Below are 20,980 nucleotides of genomic sequence, written 5' to 3' on the forward strand. Positions count from 1 at the left end.
GCATATTATTAATTTATGTTCTATTGAAATTGGAGTTAATATTCATAATCGAATAATTTGGATTCTTTCATGAATTTTATCCCACCATCAGAATGTATATTGTAGAAACAAAAACGCTGTTTTCTGAAATAACATCAAGGTTTTTGCGCTCTGAAATTTATTTGCAAGAAAGGAACTAGGTAATATCATCATTTTACACTTCTATTAATCTTCATTCATTGCTTTCTAATATGTCATAGATTAAGTAGATGAAAGCAAGCCCGAAGCTCCTTAATAGAGGGAAATAAGAATGAATTTTGAGTCGACACAGTAATAATACATTGACACCTTTTGAAACAGCTTTTTCACTTGGTACAGCAAATGGCGATGTTAATTTATGAAATTCCTAATTACAGGAATGTTCCATAACTTCCATGAAGTAATTAAATCAGATGGATTTTATATTCTTATTTATGTACATATTTTTAATCTCTAAAGTAGCCTCCTCATTCACAATAACTGTTGATTGTAAGTTGACTGTTTATTTTTGATCATTTGATTATTGATTCAACCGTTTTCCTCATTATTTGATCTCACTCAACTTCCCATATCGATTGATTCTATGATTATCGAATCCACAAATTGATTTTGATTAAACTAGTGACCCGCTGGGCTGGAGAACTCGCTCATGAACTGTTGTATTGTAATCTTTGAGATCAGCAACTTTTAATTAATTATGAAGAGTTGGTGAAAATTATGGAAGCAGCTAAATATTTCTTTCACAAGAATAATTTGTCAGTAGGTTTCATTGGGGATCCTATTTGATATGAAAAATTACTTTGTCGCTTCAACATTTTTGTCCCTCATATCAATCCAAATAATTCATTTTTTTAAATGAGAAGGTCATCATGTGATATATGATTTCGATACAGAATTCCAAGAGAAAATTAATGGCGAAAACCACACTTTGATATCTCAAACCGTCTCAGTTTGTTGATGTAGAAGTTGTAAATTATGTTGCAAACTAACCAGTTGAAATCATGTATCAGCGCATAACAGACTGCTGTGTGATAGCTCCCAAAATATCCTCAGCTGATGTTATGAATGAATGAATGGAAATACTACAATAATTGCATGCAATGAGTACTCCAGTCCAGCTGATTAAATGATAAATCACAATTTTTTCTTATGCACTACTTTCAATGCTATTTTTATATCCTGAAAAAGGACGGAGTCGGTAAATTTTGTTTTCCAGCGAACTTGATCTGTAAAAAGGGTCGAAGATTAATGTGTTCGAAATTTGAAGCTGATTGATCAAATCTTTCAAAAGCTATAGTCGAACATACACAAAGACGGACAACGACTTCGGCCTTGAGTCAGAAGTAAGAACTCGCTAACGCTTGCTTGTTCAATTACAGTATTCATTTATCAAATCAATATTTTTTTATTAAATTACCGCATAGTTGATTTTTATTCTGATTTTTTTATATTGATGTTACTCATAATTAATATTTGATCAATTTCTCTATTTCTTTCATGTCCAAAAGCTGTTGACGAACTTACATGAGATTCATTTTCAACTGTCAGAATTCCTTAAAAATAACATTGCCATTCAATCAATGCTGAAAAAATAGATTGAATCTCACCATAGTTTATGTCTGACTAAATTTCAGAATGGAAAAATATTTGGATGCAGCTTTTGACACGGAATCAATAATATTGTAGGGTATGAGCATGACTGACGAATAGCCGGATGAATGAAGAGAAGAGGACATTGTGCCCACGGTTCGGTGAACTGAGCATTGTTTGAGGGAAAAGGGGGGAATCAGGGAGAGACTTTCTGTTGAGGATTAGAGCGAGTGAAGTGTCTTCGTTCGCAACAAGTGAAGCATATCGTGTCTATTACCAATCCGACACAGGGCACGCAGACCGTACTGCTACAGCCTACAGAGATTGTGACGACGGAGCGGCGAAAGCGAGACGCCAACAGGCCAACACTAGCCTCTTCTCTCCCGTGACGACACTCTACTATACTCGCTCGCTCTTCATCGTCACTACAATCCTCAGGTGACAACAAGAATAGAAAAACAAGTCCAAAAAGCCATAACCAATCAGTCAAAGAGTGGCAGAGGAGACCTACGTACCGAATTTCCAAGCTTTGTCACAAAAAGGTAACATCGAGATTAAAATGAAAAAATATTCATGCTATCAAAATCAATCATGAGATAAGAGCTGTGGATGTGAGAAGTTTAGTAAGATCAAACACAAGGGAATGATCAATAATCGAAAAAGCAAGTAGTTAACTTCTTATCAATGATGATTCTTTATATCATTTTTGGAGCTGCTTGTACTTTCGATTCGATTTATCTTAAAAAATATTTCCTGTATTATTATACTAATTCAATTGATGCTCTTCTTACGATTCCAATGCCCAATGTTAAAATAATGCAGTCATGAACTGAGGATAGCGATTTTGGTTCTAATGTATTGCATATAAATGAGTAAATGTAAAAAATATGGAAATCAATTCAGCAACTACGCTTTGCTAATGTTGTATCAAACGTCTACTCTAGCAAGATATTGATATTGAATACAGAACCACAACATAAATAAATGAATGAGCTTTATTGAAATTCTAAATAGAAAAAAATCCCCTCATATGACGAGGTTAAATTGTTGACATAGTAGAAAATAAATCTATCTATCTACAATCTTATCTATTTATATTTTTCTTTTACAATTTTCAATAATTTTGCTTCACTTTAATTTTTCTGTCTCTGGCTATGGTAAACCACATATGTCTTATACTCGCTGTACCACTCATCTCTCCATTGGTATGCGGGATGTCCTCTTCCTCTGGTCCGGCCACTAGGTATCCACTCCGTGGAGATCCACAACAACCAACATGAAAATTAAAATGTAAATATCCTTTATTAGGCGGAGTTAGGACTTTTAACATCAAGTTGATGGTTGATCATATCAGCTTACTGAGGTGAGTCATTTGCCACCGTTGAGGTTATAATCGAATCGAAATCAATGTTAAATCATGGCACAGGTTGCGCTGAACAAACAAAAGGCAGGACCCGCGGGAGGGTGCAGGTTCTGGGTTTGCAAGGCCACCTAGTGCCCATGACGACCTTCACGAAACGGGGTTAGCGGAAGACACAGGGCAGAAACCTGGTCGGCTTTCGGAAAAGGTCTAGACAATGGCAAGATGTGTCTGGCCCTTATACTGACGGCTACTCAGAAGGAATTAGCGAGCCGAAATGCGGTTCCTTTGAGGCAGGTAGAGGTCTGGCAGCTAGGCGCCAGTGTCTTTTGCAAAAAAACTGTAACACCGTGCTAAAAACATTCGACAAGCTCTGCTCACATCATCGCCTATCATCTTGGCAATCATTGTTTCAAAAGGCGAAATTTTCTAGACTTAACGATTATTGTTTACTTACCCATATATTATACATAGTATTATAGACTTTACATATTATTGCAAGCGACTTTTTAAAGGCTACAATAAATTATTAATCGTGAGTAAAACAATGTAAATTTACTTTACTCCTCCAACTTTCATCTATGGTTGAATTTACACCGGATACATTATGAATTGGAAGTAGCTGCTGCAAAAACCAATATACCGTACAAAATTTATGTATAATGGAAATTTATAAATTGCATATTTTAGATTATAGATTACTAGGTATATTAATTTAATTCCTGAACCAAGAATCGTATACATTTTTGTACCGTTTTGGTTTTAGGGCTTAGAGAAGGCTATTCTCCTTTGTATCATTAATTTCAGATTTAGATTCAAAAAACCTTCTGAACAAGTATCTCTTAATTTACCTACATCTTGTATGCTAGTATGTGTGAGCAATCTAGTTTGGAGTAATTTTTTTTTTCAAATTGGTGCTTGCTTTTTTCTCACGTGAGATCCACTTGCTACATTTATTTCCCTACATACCTTACTTTCATTACTTATAATCGATTTCTTTACAACCATCCAATACTGTCCTCACCTATAGTCACCTATTGGTAAGGGAAGTAATGCTTATCAATGAAAATAAAGTACAACAATTTCAAGTTTCCTATACGTTCCAAGTCCAAAAAGGATCAGGTTTCAGGAGCTTGTCTATTTGTGTGAATGGGCTTCACACAAATGAATTTCATTTCATATCTGCATGCTATACACGATAAGAACTCCATTTCATTTCATTTTAACTCAGGCTATACACGATAGCAACTCCATTTCATTTCATTTTAACTCAGGCTATACACGATAGCAACTCCATTTCATTTCATTTTAACTCAGGCTATACACGATAGCAACTCCATTTCATTTCATTTTAACTCAGGCTATACATGATAGCAACTCCATTTCATTTCATTTTAACTCAGGCTATACACGATAGCAACTCCATTTCATTTCATTTCAACTCAGGCTATACACAATAGCAACTCCATTTCATTTCATTTTAACTCAGGCTATACACAATAGCAACTCCATTTCATTTCATTTTAACTCAGGCTATACACGATAGCAACTCCATTTCATTTCATTTTAACTCAGGCTATACACGATAGCAACTCCATTTCATTTCATTTTAACTCAGGCTATACACGATAGCAACTCCATTTCATTTCATTTTAACTCAGGCTATACACGATAGCAACTCCATTTCATTTCATTTTAACTCAGGCTATACATGATAACAACTCCATTTCATTTCATTTTAACTTGATATTCTCAACTTAAGGTAAAAATATCATAAGGATCCCAAGAAATTCGATAAAATACAATGAAAAATAGTGGATGATGAGTAAAAAATTATATTTTCCTACAGAACCTTGAAAAATGACCATTTCTGCACTGATTGCAGGCCGCAAAGAATCACTTTTCTGCTCTAGTGTGCAAAGTATTACTTTGCGTACTCCAGATTTGCAGCATGACAACGCAAAATAGTTAGTAGGATATATGGAGCACCAGTGCAGGAAAATCAAAATAAGTTGGTAACACTGACTGTGGTATAGTGAGGTCCACGTTATAATATGGCAGTGGAGAACAGCATTGCCTTGCCATTATGTCCTTGATAATAGCCATTTCAATGCTTACATAAGATAAACCCCTTCAAGCAGTCTGGTAATCCCGTCCTGTCCCCAAACCTATGGATTGGGGTACAGTTAAGATTTAATTCACGAAAACGTCAACAGCGCCAAAAGAAAGTCTATTAATTTGCACTATCCTTGGAACTGGCGAGGAAGTGGACTGTATATCTCGAGTGTAGAAGTTACTGGTGATATCCTGTCTTCATGTGTAGGCCTATATGATATTGCACATATATCATGAAACGGAACGAGGTAATTGCATTCAACTCGAATGCCACGGAACAGGAGAAACGGAACGAAACGTTGTTGACTTCTCGAGCACGCTTCTTGAAGTGCTGGGTTGAAAGATAAACGGGGAGGATGAAGGAGGGGTGAGGGAGAGTGGTTATCTTGCCTCTTTGGGAGAGGGGGAAGGGGAGGAAAGCACAAACTAATCAACCTGCAATCAAGGCTGCCGATCCTCCGTGAATCCACCATCTCCGCCCGCCTTGGAATGCCCCATTTCCAAGAACATAAACTCAAAAAAAAACTAAAATTTAAAAGTAAAAGAAAAACAAAACAACATGCACTGAACGGTAGAAAAGGAAAAACGAAGGGAAAAAGAAATAGGAAAGGAAAACGGAAAACTTGGTGTGTGGGTTAAACTAATAGGGAAGTATGGGGGCAAGTTTCCTAACTGGCCTAACATACTCACCAGAGTTAGTTTTTACGTGAGCTGAGCGCACAACACCCTTAGCATCACTTATGATTTGGGTGACTCTACCTAACGGGTATGATAGGGGTGATGAATTGTCCTCTTTAATCCATAATAACTGCCCTACCTGAAGGTTTGTGTCACTCTCAAACCACTTATTCTCCTGTTGAAGAGTGTGGAGGTATTCACTCTCCCACCTCTTCCACAATCTCTGAGTGAAGCGATTAACCTTTTCCCAACGAGACAGTCTGTGCTCGTTGACATCACTCACGTCAATTTCAGGAACCGCCAACAGAGGGCGATGAACAAGGAAATGTCCGGGAGTCAGCGCCTCGTAGTCATCAGGAGATGAAGAGAGCGCATACAACGGTCTCGAATTGAGTACCGCCTCAATTTTCACCAACAGAGTGGAAAGCTCAACAATAGTTAGGACCGAATTTCCCACTTCACGAAACAAATGGAATTTCACATTTTTAATATTAGACTCACAGATTCCATTCATGAAAGGAGCATGTGGAATATTAAAAACGAAATTGGATGCTTTTAGATGACTTCGCATCACAGACGTTGGATTGATTTTCTGATGATCTGAGAAATTCAACAATTTCCTTCAATTGTCGCGCAGCACCTTTGAAATTTGTCCCTTGATCACAGAATATTTCTTTAGGCAATTCACGCCTAGAAACAAAACGATGGAGAGTGTTAATAAACTCTTCGGATGAAAGACTTGTAAGCACCTCAATGTGACAAGCTTTTGTTGCCAGACAGACAAACAGTGCAAAGTATGCCTTGTACATACGAGCTTTGGGCCGAATACTCTCTTTGACAGTGAAAGGACCAGCTAGATCGACCGCAGCCTTCAGAAAGGGAGCACTGGGAACAACACGAGAGCTGGGAAGATCACCCATGACGGGAGCAACAGGAGTTGCATTGAATAAACGGCAACGAGTACAATTGAAAATCACATTTCTGATAACACTGTGTGCTCCAACAATCCAAAAATAATGCTGAATAAGAGCACGCACTATTCTTGGTCCAGCATGAAGATGAGGAATATGATAATACTCAATGAGGAGTTTAGTAAAATGACTATCTTTATGTATCAAACAAGGATGCTTGGCTTCATATCCTAAAGCACTATTTACCAATCTGCCACCAACACGAATCACACCATCACAATCCAAGAATACAGACAATTTTTGGAAACTCTTATCACAAGGTTTACCCTCTTTCAATAGGTCGAGTTCACGATTGAAATGACACTTTTGAACAATTTTAACACAATAAATTTGTGCACATTTCAACTCTTGAACACTAAGTGTGCCTGATTTACGACAGACACCACTAATTGATGCTTTACAGTTATTCACGAAACGTAAGACATAAGCACAGGAACGTAACAATCTCATGTATGAGGAGAAACGTGTTATCTGAATAACAGCAGTCTCTTCAGTGATGAATAGAATGTTTATTTCGCCAAAATTACATAATATTTACAAAACATGAATGATTTGGCACAGCCAGCAAAGTTAAACTTGTGCGCTAGCTGTGAGTTCATAAAGCAAACAGTACGAAGTAGCCTATAGCAATACTGAAAAATGGAAAAAATATATACCTATGAATAAATATTATAGTAATGCTTCTTATAAATAATACAATGAAAAAACAACACCTTTATTTTGTTTCACATCAGGCAGATTTTCAATAGCAGGGTAAGTCATAGATGACAACGGCCAACATGACAACAAATTAGAACACCACGTTGGAGCATTGAACCAATCTTGCGAATTGCACAACTTTTGGGGAGAAACGCCTCTTGAACCAACATCGGCAATATTGAAATCAGTACCAATGTGATTCCAATCTGAAATATTAGTCAACTCTAATATTCTCACAACACGATTTGCAACAAACGTTTGCAACTTGTAAGGAGGTATATGCAACCAAGATAAAACAATAGTTGAATCACTGAACAGAAACGTAGATTGAAGATTGATTTTTTCCAGTGAAGGAAGGACTGAAACATACAATCGCGAAAGCAACAATGCAGCTTGAAGCTCTAATCGAGGAATAGACAGAATTTTTAACGACGCAACTTTAGTTTTAGCTTTCAACAGGAAGCATTTCACCGTAGATTCTGACGACACAACTCTCAAGAAGATACAAGCACAGATTCCTTTCTGCGATGCGTCGGAAAACCCAAGTATTTGACAAGAAAAAGCATCGCCATAAACGCATCGAGGAATTGAAATTGAACTTAGAGCAGGAAGCTCTCTCATCAGCTCGTTCCAGCATTTGTTGTAGTCAACAGGAATCGGCGTATCCCAATCGATGCCCAACTTCCACAGCTCTTGTAAAAAACATTTCATTTTGAATATTACTGGAGCTATAAAACCGAGAGGGTTATACAGACACGCGATAACGGACAGAACAGTGGGCTTAGAGTTTTTCTTTTGAAACTCTGGAACGGAGACTTTAATATGAAAACAATCAGTAGTTGGGTTCCACATTATGCCAAGAACTTTCACATTTGAATTAGGCTCATCACTGATATGAAGTGGTACTTGAGTGTTTTCAGAACGAATCAAATCCAAGAGCTCAGGAGAATTACTGCTCCATTTATTCAACTTGATATGAGCACAATTTAGAAGATTACAAAGTTGTGATTTTATTTCACAGATTTCTTCTAACGAATTAGCACCTGTGAGAAAATCGTCGTGATATATATCATCACGAATAGCTGCTGCTGCCAACGGAAATTTATCTCCTTCATCTTTCGCCAGTTGAATGAGAGCACGTTGAGCAAGAAAACCAGACGGTTTCAAACCATATGTGATTGTTTTGAGCTCATAAACGACAATATCATCGGAAGGATCTTTACGAAACAATATGTGAAGGAAAGAACGATCTTCTTCATCAACGAGGACAGCACAATACATTTTCGTAACATCACACGTGAATACGAATGAGTGAAGTCTGAATCTAGTTAACACATCACATATGTCATTTAACAATTTTGGACCTGAATGAAGAACTTGATTCAACGAAATGTGACTCTTTTTAGCAGACCCATCAAATACAACACGAACCTTTGTTGTAGGTGATGACGGATTGAATACACAAAAATAAGGAATAAGATATTTACCTGGTTTTTTAGCAACTTCCATATGATCCAAAAGAAGATACTCTTCCATAAATGATACGCAATCAGATTTCAAACGAGCATCACGCAGCATACGACGCTCCAACGACAGAAAACGATTTAAAGCAACATCATGAGATTCATGAAACTTGAGTTGATTAGTGTCAACTTTGAAAGGGAAACGAACAACATATCTTCCTTCAGTATCACGCGTGTGAGTTTTGGCAAAATGTTTCTCACAAAACTCATCATCGGGACTAGGAAATTTATGATTAGGAATTTCTTCACTTTCACTTCCAAAACTTATAAACCAAATTATTCAACGAGTTCTCAGAGGTGGGACACATCATTGATGCAGTCAATGACTGATTAAGAAGACCGGAATGATTTGGAAATTCACCCAAAATAATGTCACCAAATACGGTAGGAATCACGCAAAACGAACACTCTTCACTAGATGAGACTTGACTATGATGACGTAATATTTTGTTGAATAACTGACATCCCAATAGAAGATCAATGAAACGTTTTTCATAGAACACAGGATCAGCAAGGTTGAATTTTTTCAACTCATTTTGCACTTTCGAACTGAGATAAATAGGGGGCAATGAACCAACTATTTTATCAATCACGTAAGCCTCAGCTTCTAGACGAGGGTGATTTGAGCCCTTAGGTTTCAACAAACATTTCACAACACCAGAAGAATTCCCTACACTCGAGGAATTCAAACCAGAGAAATTTTGATGACAATCAGGAACAGATAAACCAAGTTTCATAACAAGATCTTTTGTGATGAAATTAGCAGTACTACCAGAATCAATCATTAAACGAACACGAATAAACGAACCAGATGAATTTTTAATAACTGTTCGAGCAGTACCTAGAACAACACTCGTTTTAGGAATTAAACTAACAATTGATGACTTATCAATAACATTATCAGTAATACCACAATGCTTAGAAGAATTTGAATTCTCAACAACATTCATAGTGCTATCAGTTTGAGTAATCGAATCAACGGATTTCGATTACAAAGCAAAGAAATTGGATATCTTAGTTACCTTGCTGTCAGATGAAAATTACAAATTGATAATAGATTGTACTACATTCGAGGAAAGTATCTCCATCCTTGAAGGCGTATTTATCAAGAAGAAAAGCGAAATCTTTACAAGGTATCTTCTCTCTATAAGAAAACAAAAACTAGGTGAGTCCATCAATAATTTTTTCCTAAAACTGAAAGAACTCAGCCTAGAATGTAATTTTACAGCGATCTCTGCTACAGAGAATCGAGAGGAGCACATAAAAGAAGCATTGATTGCAGGTTTATATTCATCCGAAATCCGCCAACGAATTTTAGAAAGCCCAGATATGTCTTTGCATGAAACTCTTAATCGTGCAAGAGCTTTTGAGTCTGCAAAAGATCAATCACAATGCTACAATAAATCTAATCCTCCATTTGAGCTTAATGCTTGCAAAGATACAGAAAATGCATCAAATCTAATTCCTAATCAAAAAGACACTTCAGACTCCTCATTATCAGCTGTTAGTATTAGTGGACAAGCATGCTTTTTTGTGGCAACAAAAAACATTCTCGACTATTTTGCCAAGCTAAAAACGAATTCTGCAAGAAGTGTGGTAAGAAGGGACACTTTGCTCGGGTATGTAACTCAAAATCTTCCGTATTAGAGAAAAAAAGAGAGTTTAGTAATTCGATATTACTAACACCTTCAGTGCAAGCCGAAAAATGTCTTTCAAAGGTTATTATTCCTATTACCATAAACGGAACTGGAAGTCAAGCACTGATCGATACTGGAGCAACTGGCAACTTTATTGATGATACCTATGCAAAAAAAATGAATTTAGAAGTTATACCAGAGATAGGAAAAGTAACTTTAGGCTCAAAACGCTTCACACCACAAATCCGAGGCAAAGTTAACGTGAATTTAACAGTTCAGGGAGAAAGTTATACAAACACAACCTTAATGCTTATGCAAGACCTCTGTGAAAATATTATTCTTGGGCACGAATTTATGAACAATTTCTCCAGTATAGAAATACCATTTGGAGGTAATAAGCCACCTCTTACTATTTGCGGAATAACTCAAGCAAAAATTCCTCCTTGCTCCCTTTTTCAACATCTAAAACCCAATTGTCAACCAATTACAACCAAATCTCGCAAATTATCAAAAGATGATGAAGATTTCATTTCCAATGAAATTCAACAATTACTGGAAGATGGCATCATAGAAGAAAGCCACACACCTTGGCGTGCCCAAGCATTTGTTGTTAAACCCAATAACCGAAAAAAAGGATGGTTATAGATTATTCTAGAACTATAAACAAATTCACTGAATTGGACGCCTATCCCATTCCAAATATGGAAGATTTAGTTCGCAAAGTAGCTCAGTATTCCTGGTATAGTACTGCAGATATGAAATCCGCATATCACCAAGTACCAATCTTACTTGAAGAAAGGCAATACACAGGATTTGAAGCATGTGGGAAACTTTATCAGTTCTGTCGTATTCCTTTTGGTGTCACTAATGGTGTTTCAGCTTTTCAAAGAGTAATTGATTCACTCATACAAAAAGAGAAATTATTTGATACCTATGCTTATTTAGATGACGTCATAATTTGTGGAAATTCAAAAGAAGAACATGACACTAATCTTGAACGGTTTCTTGCAGCAGCTTCAAATAACTCACTTACTATAAACAAGGAGAAGAGTAAATTCTGTCAAAAGGAGATACGTTTCCTAGGATTTTTAGTTGGAAACAAATCATTACGTCCAGATCCCGAACGCCTTGAGCCTCTACTTAATATGCCCCCACCTCCTAATCCCAAAACTCTTCAGAGAACTGTGGGCCTCTTCGCACATTACTCTCGATGGATACAAAATTTTTCAAGTAAAATTCATGCCTTGGCACACTGTACGCTCTTCCCTCTTCAAGGAAAGGCCCTTGCAGCTTTTGAAGATCTTAAAAAAGAGGTAGCTGCAGCTGTAATACATGTTTTTGATGAAGGAGGCATTCTCACTGTAGAGACTGATGCCTCAGATTTCTGCATAGCAGCAACACTATCTTACAATGAACGTCCTGTTGCATACTTTTCACGAATGCTAAACGAAAGTGAAAAACGACACTCATCAGTTGAAAAAGAGGCATATGCCATTGTAGAATCTATTAGGAAGTGGCGTCATTACTTATCTGGTCGTTTCTTTCAACTTATTACTGATCAAAAATCTGTTTCATTCATGTTCAATAGCACGGCAAGAGGCAAGGTGAAGAACGAAAAAATCATGAGGTGGCGCCTTGAGCTATCTCAATACACCTATGAAATCATTTACCGACCTGGAAAAGAGAACATAACTGCTGACGCTCTTTCTCGAGCATGTGTGATAATGGGATGTATCACATCAAAACAAGACTTGATAAAATATCATCAAGACCTCTGCCACCCCGGCATCACAAGATTTTTTCACTGGACTAAAGCTCATAACCTTCCATACTCGGAGATGACATCAGAGAAGTCTGCATGGAATGCAAGATCTGCTCAGAGCTGAAGCCAAGATTCAACTGTTTCAAAGGAAAATTGATAAAAGCAACTCGGCATTTTGAAAGGATCAACATTGACTTCAAAGGACCCCTGCCATCATCAACTAGAAACAAGTACATCCTCACTATTGTGGATGAATATTCGAGATTTCCCTTTGCCTATCCCTGTCGAGACATGTCATCAGAAACAGTAATTCAAAATCTCAATGACTTATTCACCACATACGGCTATCCTCCATACATACACACTGATAGAGGGACCAGTTTTCTATCAAAAGAGGTCAAAGATTACTTAATGTCCAAGGGTGTAAGATAAGATAAGATAAGATATTTTTTATTGCCAATAAACATATACAGTGCAGTAATAGGCAAAAGTCACAATACAAACAGTACAATAAAAATAACATAATCATATCACTGGCGGAAATCACAATACAAACAAAAGATTACCAAGTGACAATACAACCAACAACTGAATCAACCGAATACAATCAAACAATAAAACAAAACACAAAACTAACCAAAACACTCAACACTTTACCACAAGTGTAACATTATCACAATATGCTTATTTTATGAAAAATTCTTATACAAACTCTACTCTGCTAAACATTAATAACAATATCACCTTCAAGAAACTCTTCCACTGTATAGAAGGACTTAGATGTAACCCACTTGCTAACGACCATCCTAAAACGACCAACTGGAAGCGCTCTAATTTCTAGCGGCAGCCTGTTGAATAGTTTTATTTGTTGGAAATAATGGCTTTTGTATGTTTTCCTCAGTCGAACGTGAGGCACTGTTAAATTCTCCCTATTCCTAGTATTGAAATTGTGGGTATTTGACTGGGTATCAAAACTGGAAATTTTTTGTCTTACCTGTAACAGATTTTGATAAATGAAAAGTGCCGGTAGGGTCATAATATTCAGCTGTCTAAAAGCTTCTCTGCATGAATCCCTAACACCAAGGTTGCTTATGATTCTTATCGCTTTTTTCTGCCACAAAAATGCCCTGATGCTATGGGTTGAGTTTCCCCAAAGGTAAACACCATATGATAGAATAGAATGGAACAATCCAAAATAAGTGGTTTTTAAAACTTGATGGCTAACGCAGAATTTTAATTTACGGAGCAAAAATGTAACTCTAGCCAGTCTCTTACATAGTTCAGTGATATGCACATGCCAATCAAGCTTTGAATCCAAGTTCATACCCAATAGCTTAACAGAGGTGACACCAACATCTGCTAATACATTATTATTGAGTGAGAAGAATATTTCTTCTGTCTTGCTCTCATTAATGCACAAGTCGTTTGAGGTGAACCATTGCTTTGCATCAACGTAGGATTGGTTCAGCATATTCCGTACAACCCTCCTACTTACATTAGAATTAATCAGAGTGGTATCGTCTGCATAGAGCACAGGTAAAGTGTGAACATTGGACTGAAGGTCATTCATAAAAATCAGAAACAGAAACGGTCCAAGTACGGAGCCTTGAGGAACACCTGCTAGTACTTCCTTATATTGAGAATTTTTCGAGGTGTCAGCGACCACAACTTTCTGTTTCCTATTGATTAGGTATGATTGGATAAGTTTAAGCTCCTTATTTTTAACACCATAGAAGTTTAACTTATCCAACAATTTTCCATGGTGGATACTCTCAAAAGCCCGGCTCAAATCTATCAATTTCGCACCAGTTACTAATTTCTTTTCAAAGCCTTTCAGTATTTCATTCACTACAAATTCAATAGCCATCACTGTGGAATGCTCTGGTCTAAACCCATATTGATGGCAATACAATAAACCCTTACATGTAAAATACTCATAAAGCTGAATCGATACACACATTTCAATGATTTTGCTTACAATAGGAACTATGGCAATGGGTCTGTAGCACTCTGGTTTACTGTGGTCCCCCTTTTTAAAAACAGGGATTATCTTTGTCAATTTCAGAGAGTCTGGGAAAACCCCAGTTACAAAAATCAGGTTTATTAAATGAGTGAGAGGAAGCAGTATTGCATCAATAATGTGCTTGATAACATAATTAGATAGATCATACACATCTGCAGTCCGTGATGAACTCAACTGCATAGCAATTGTCCTAACGGTGGAAGAATCTATCTGTCGTAAATGAAAATTGTCTTCCCGCTCATTTCGTTCCCATACAAAGTTTTCAAGTAGCTCAAGATGACTGGGTTATGAAATAACTGTTAAAAACCTCTGCAGAAATAGAAATTTTCTTTGGTGCTCTCTTACACTGCTCACTCTTGACAATATTCCATGCCACTCTACACTTGTTTCTAGAGTCCTCAATTAACAGATCATTCGCCTCTATTTTTGCCTTTGTTATTGCAGAGGCATACAATTTCTTATATTTTTTAAAATTCTTCTTATCCTCCTCCCTACTTGTCGATTTCCACCTATTATAATATAATATCAATACAGCTCTCATATTACCAAGATCCTGATTGAACCATCTATTTTTCTTAAACTTACCAGCCTTCACTGATCTAGAAACAATTGGACATTTCTCATTGAAAACTGACAATACACATTTCAAGACTTGATTAAAAGCCAGGTTAACATCACTACTTATAGGCCTACTGAATAGAAAAGAACAGTCAATATTCAACAGACTAGAACTGCAATTCCTTAATCTTGTTTCTGTTACCAATCTGGATTTTACTATTTTCCTACTACTCTTACTATTAAATTCCTTATGATCTAACTTTAATGTAAGCCATATACCGGCATGATCTGATAATAAATTCTGCTCGAGCAAGGTATAGTCTAATTTATTAGAAGAAGAATTGATAAATATATTATCCAAGCATGAGGAGTTCCTTGTAGGTTCATTTAGCTACCAGTTCCACAACACCTTACAACCCTCAAGGTAATGGACAGGTGGAACGCTACAATGGAATAATTTGGAAGACAATCCGTTTAGCCCTACGGTCCAGGAACATGGATACTTCTCACTGGGAAAAGGTACTCTTAGAATAACTAAGCAGCATTCGCTCGCTTCTCTGCACGACCATCAATTGCACACCTCACGAGCGAATGTTCATTCATCCTCGTAATCCCACGTCTATGACAAACTTGCCATCCTGGCTGATCAACGCCAAGGAGGCATGGATGAAGACCTTTGTAAGACGCAGTAAGCATGATCCTGAGGTTGAAAAGGTAGAAATTATTCATTTGAACCCTCATGTCGCTCAAGTAAGACTTTCTGATGGAAGAGAAGTTTCTGTCAACATTCGTAGATTGGCCCCGGTAGGTTCCACCACTGGGAGGGAAGAATGATATGATTATCATATGTCATAAATCAGTTGTTTGAATTATTCTAAATCATCAGAAAGTTTGTTATTTTATCTCAGTTTATTTTAGTCAATAAAAGCCATTATTCTAGCTCTTCAATGGTCTCTATTTATTACACATTGGTTTACAGCGTGAAATTTGGAGAAACAATTGAAACAGACTCTCAATGATTTAATAAATTCATTCCTAGCTTTTGGATCTCTTTTCAAGAAAGCAGGACATTTGAATAACGAATGATTCATTGAGTTGCAAAGTGAGCATTTTGTTTCAGCACTATCATTTAATTCACAAGTAACTGAGCTGCTTTTATTTCGAACGCTGTTATCAGCCTGAGTAGATAAGACAACCTTTTTCTGAAATGACTTATTTTTCGGCTTTTCGATAGATTTTTGTTCATTAACAGACGGCACATCAGATGCAGATAATTGATAAGATCTAACTCTCTTATTCACGAAATCAATCAACTGTTGACAAGAAGGAAAGCTCTTATCAGCTACCTCGAGCTCAAACGATTCACATGATATTTTGTCTAATTGACGAATAGCTAATGAGTACAAGATATAATCAGCCAAATCAGGAACTTTCAACGATTTCAGAGTGGTAATACTATCACCTACTTTAACAAGAAAATCTTGAAGCGATTGTAACGAAGGTTTAAATGGGATTGAACTAGTTTTCAAAATCTCATTTACGTAGTAGTTAGCTAGCACCCTATCACTTTCATAACGCTTGCATAGAGTTTTCCATGCCAAATCAAAATCACTACTTATCTGAAATGATTTCACTACTCTGGCTGCTTCGCCTTTCAACAAATTATGCAAAATATGAGATTTATGAACAGGAGAATAATATTTATCATCCACAATCAATGATGAAAAGATATTTTTGAATCTAGGCCAGTCTGAAATATCAGAGCCATCAAACGGTTTTATTTCAGTTGGAGGTAATATCATGTTCAAATGGGGAGAATGAGAGGTTGAAGTTGAGGGTTCACTTTTCTCCTTCGGTTTCTCATTTTTAATTTAATTCAATTTATCACGAGCATTTATTATTGCACATGATAAATTATCAATAACGGTAAGTGATTGATATTCAGGTTCTTTAGTAGGTTCAACTTGAATAGATAATTCATTGATTTCATCTAAGAGTGCAGAATATTCTTTCACAGTATTTTCAATGGATATGCTTCTTATCAAAAATTGAGATTGAATTTTAGGATCATTGATGTCCTTCAACAAGTCATAAGCTTGTTGAACACGGCTAAACAAAGTTTCTTTCTTCTTCACACGAATAGTAAGCAAGGCTTGTGGGCTTGCCATTGTAACTAAGTAACTGATTAGATAAACAAGGAGATTTGGAAAGGAACTTTGTAACTGGATTTAACATGGATATCAGTGCATGTATCAACAAGTAACTCTACTATTAACGAATTGAAATTTAAATTGAAAAATAAATCTCTTGGAAATAGAACATATCCCAGGCCAGGTAGGACCATGTGTGGTAAATTTTCATCCCGTCCTGTCCCCAAACCTATGGATTGGGGTAAGATTTAATTCACGAAAACGTCGACAGCCCCAAAAGAAAGTCTATTAATTTGCACTAACCTTGGAACTGGCGAGGAAGTGGACTGTATATCTCGAGTGTAGAAGTTACTGGTGATATCCTGTCTTCATGTGTAGGCCTATATGATATTGCACATATATCATGAAACGGAATGAGGTAATTGCATTCAACTCGAATGCCACGGAACAGGAGAAACGGAACAAAATGTTGTTGACTTCTCGAGCACGCTTCTTGAAGTGCTGGGTTGAAAGATAAATGGGGAGGATGAAGGAGGGGTGAGGGAGAGAGGTTATCTTGCCTCTTTGGGAGAGGGGGGAAGGGTAGGAAAGCACAAACTAATCAACCTGCAATCAAGGCTGCCGATCCTCCATGAATCCACCACAGATAAATTTTCAATTGAATTACTAATCATTATAATTTGATTATTGTTATTCAATTTTAAATAAATTAAGGTCTTTATTAATAATAAAATTACACAGAAAAACATTTGATGGATTTCAGGGAATTTTACCCATAATTATTACCCACTTTTCATATTCAATGGTAACTGTAGGAAGAGAATAATGGATTATTGGTTGAAGACCAGTTTGGATTTCATAAAAAGAAGGACATTTCTGGAGCAATCTATGATTTTATCAAATATATGTCACTTGCAATTGATCGATCGCAGCATGCTGGTGGCATATTCTGCGATTTTTCAAAAGCTTTTGACTGTGTAAATCATGAAATCCTGCTAGAAAAATTGAGCTTTTATGGAATAGCAGGCACAGCTCTAAGATGACTCCGCTCCTATCTTTCCGACAGGAAGCAATTTATGAGAGATCCATCTTCTGCAAAATGTTCTTCATTTACCAGGGTCCCAAATGGAGTACCTCAAGGATCTGTCCTCGGACCTTTGCTATTTTTGTTGTACATTAATGATTTACCTAAGGCAACAACCAATTCAAAGTTAATTATGTATGCGGATGACACAACTTGTATAGCATCAAACGCTGATCAGATCATATTGGTAACTCGATTAAAGAATACACTTATAGAAATCAACGAGTGGTTTAAAGTAAATGGACTTTCCTTAAATTGCAGTGAAACACACCTGTTACAATTTCGTTCCATATGCAATCAAACGAGGATAGACGAGACTCACCTTCCAACCATTAGGGATAATAATTAACCAATTCTTGGGACTTGTAATCGACCAGAATTTTTCCTGGAAGGAGCACATTAAGAGCTTAATGAAAAAATTGAATCAAGCCTATTTTGTAATTTCAACTCATTCGACAGAAACACATTATTGACACATTATTGTCTATTATGCATATGTTTACTCCCACTTGAGCTACGGCACAATATTTTGGGGTAATTCTGTAGACAGCCGTAGAATCTTCATCATGCAGAAAAATATATTGAGAGTTATCTATAGACTGAGATCAAGGGACTCATGTAAAGCATTTTTCAAAGACCTTAAAATACTCACACTTCCTTCCATTTCCATTTACCGGCTAGTAGTTTTTGTTAAAGTAAATATCAATAAGTTCCAATTTTGTACAGATAATCATAAATATAATACTCGAAATAGAAATATTATTGCATTTCCAATCCACAGAAATGTAGCTTTTGAAAAAACTCCATTTTATTCAGGAATGAGACTCTATAATAGGCTGTCAACAGACATTCAAAACATTGAATCAGTCATTTTATTTAAACAGGCTGTCAAAAAAATGTTATTAGAGAAAAGCCTATACGCAATCTCAGAATTTTATTCACAAGAAAATTGATTTTTTTATATATAATATATATCATTACCATCCTTAATGAAACTTGACACTTGACACCTGAATAAATATTTTATTATTTTGATTGTATGTATTATAGTATTAGGATTAGTATTAGTACTGACAAGTTACCTGTCAAATGGGATTATTCCCAAAATTGATGTAATGTAATGATTATTAATAAATAAATAGAATAAAAAAGAATTTAATGTGAAATACGTGTGCAAAGTTCATTTGCTGCACTCAAGAAACCATTATTCCGCACTCGTCTACGGCTGGTGTCTGAACGTTTCTTTCGGTGCAGCAAACTGTCACTTTGCGCACTAGTTGCACAAATAACTATTTCACGGTTTTCGACAAAACAGCTTCAACGATTATTTATACCCAGGATAGCTATTCAAAAGCCCTATGAACATTCCCACTGACATGAGTCTCGTTTCTGGCAAAATTGCAGAAGCTCCGCAAGATTTTCGAGGAAAATTATTTTTTTGTTAAATTTCTATCACAATTTCCTCAAAAATGGCTTGACAGAATTTTATCAAATTGATATACTGTAAAGTTCTATCAACTGGGCAGAGTCTTCTTCCTGGCAGACAAGCAGGGGCTCCACCTCATCCTTGAAAAAATGAGCTTTGTAACCTTGTAACCTCCTCATGCATGAGATAGATAGGCAACCCGCATCACAAGGCTCGCTCCAAATGATGAGGGATGAATATCACAATTTTCACAGCTTAAAATCTTAAAATGAAAAGTCGTATACCAAAATTCCAATTGCTTCTTGTCTTCTTTAACCATTCATTATTTTTTACAATTAGTTGAACAGTTTTTATTTAAGGAGGGAAGGCATTTTGTGCTGAAAACCTTGAGGGTTTTATTTGTAATTATTCAATAAATATTATTGAACTATGAGAAAAATATTATCATTGTAAGGAAAGCAGTGTGAGTGAGCCACACCAGATTTTGTTCAATTGTTATCCTTATTCACAATCGGTTGAATTAAGGAGTGTGAAAGGAAAACCAGCTTGATAATAGAAAATTTTGCTAAATGCTGTGAAAAATATTAAGAGTTAAGAGTTTCCTAGTAAAGTAGTGAACAGTTTATTAATGATATTCCCAAGTATTCAAAAACGTTATCAATGACGTCGGAGCTTTTTCACAGAGTACTTGTCATGAATAACTTGAGGTACAGTAGCCTATACTAGTTCAGAATAGAATCATTCATAAATCACGAAAGAATTATTACTTGAATGATGGACATTTATGATTATTTCTCATAGCTGAACTGAATTTTCAAGCAAGACAGTGTCAGACTTATCAATGAGGAAACCAATTGAATTTTTCGAACAATTATCGAGTCGAACTTGAAAGGAATGACATTGATAGTTCTTGAATCACTCATAGTACATGAGTCAATGAATCGCTCATGAATTATCTATCAGTTTCTGTAGTAATTATAATTTTGTTCAAGAATGGACATTGATAAACATAAACATACGAAAAACACACGCATAGAACATACGAAAAACATGAACATAGAAAAAAAACGCTAACATCTTACCTGTATAAATCTGGTTGCTACTCAGAAAATAGTGTTTACAATAGAAGGAAAATAAAAATATGTGAAATAATATTGTAATGAATGCCTGAAAAATATTACAAGAAGTATATCAACATAATCCACCATTTTAGATGAAATAATTCTCTCAAAAATCTGATAAAAATCAGATTCAGCGAAGTGGGGAAGTGGTAGATTAATATTCCGTTCCGGAAAACAAATTGTCCGTGAAAGAAAACCGATAATGTTGCCGGTAGAAAAGGAATAGTGAATCAGCGGTCTCTGTCCAAATTGAATTGTTAGGAGC

Source organism: Nilaparvata lugens, chromosome X (genome assembly GCF_014356525.2).
Source record: "Nilaparvata lugens isolate BPH chromosome X, ASM1435652v1, whole genome shotgun sequence".
NCBI classification, from domain to species: Eukaryota; Metazoa; Arthropoda; class Insecta; order Hemiptera; family Delphacidae; genus Nilaparvata; species Nilaparvata lugens.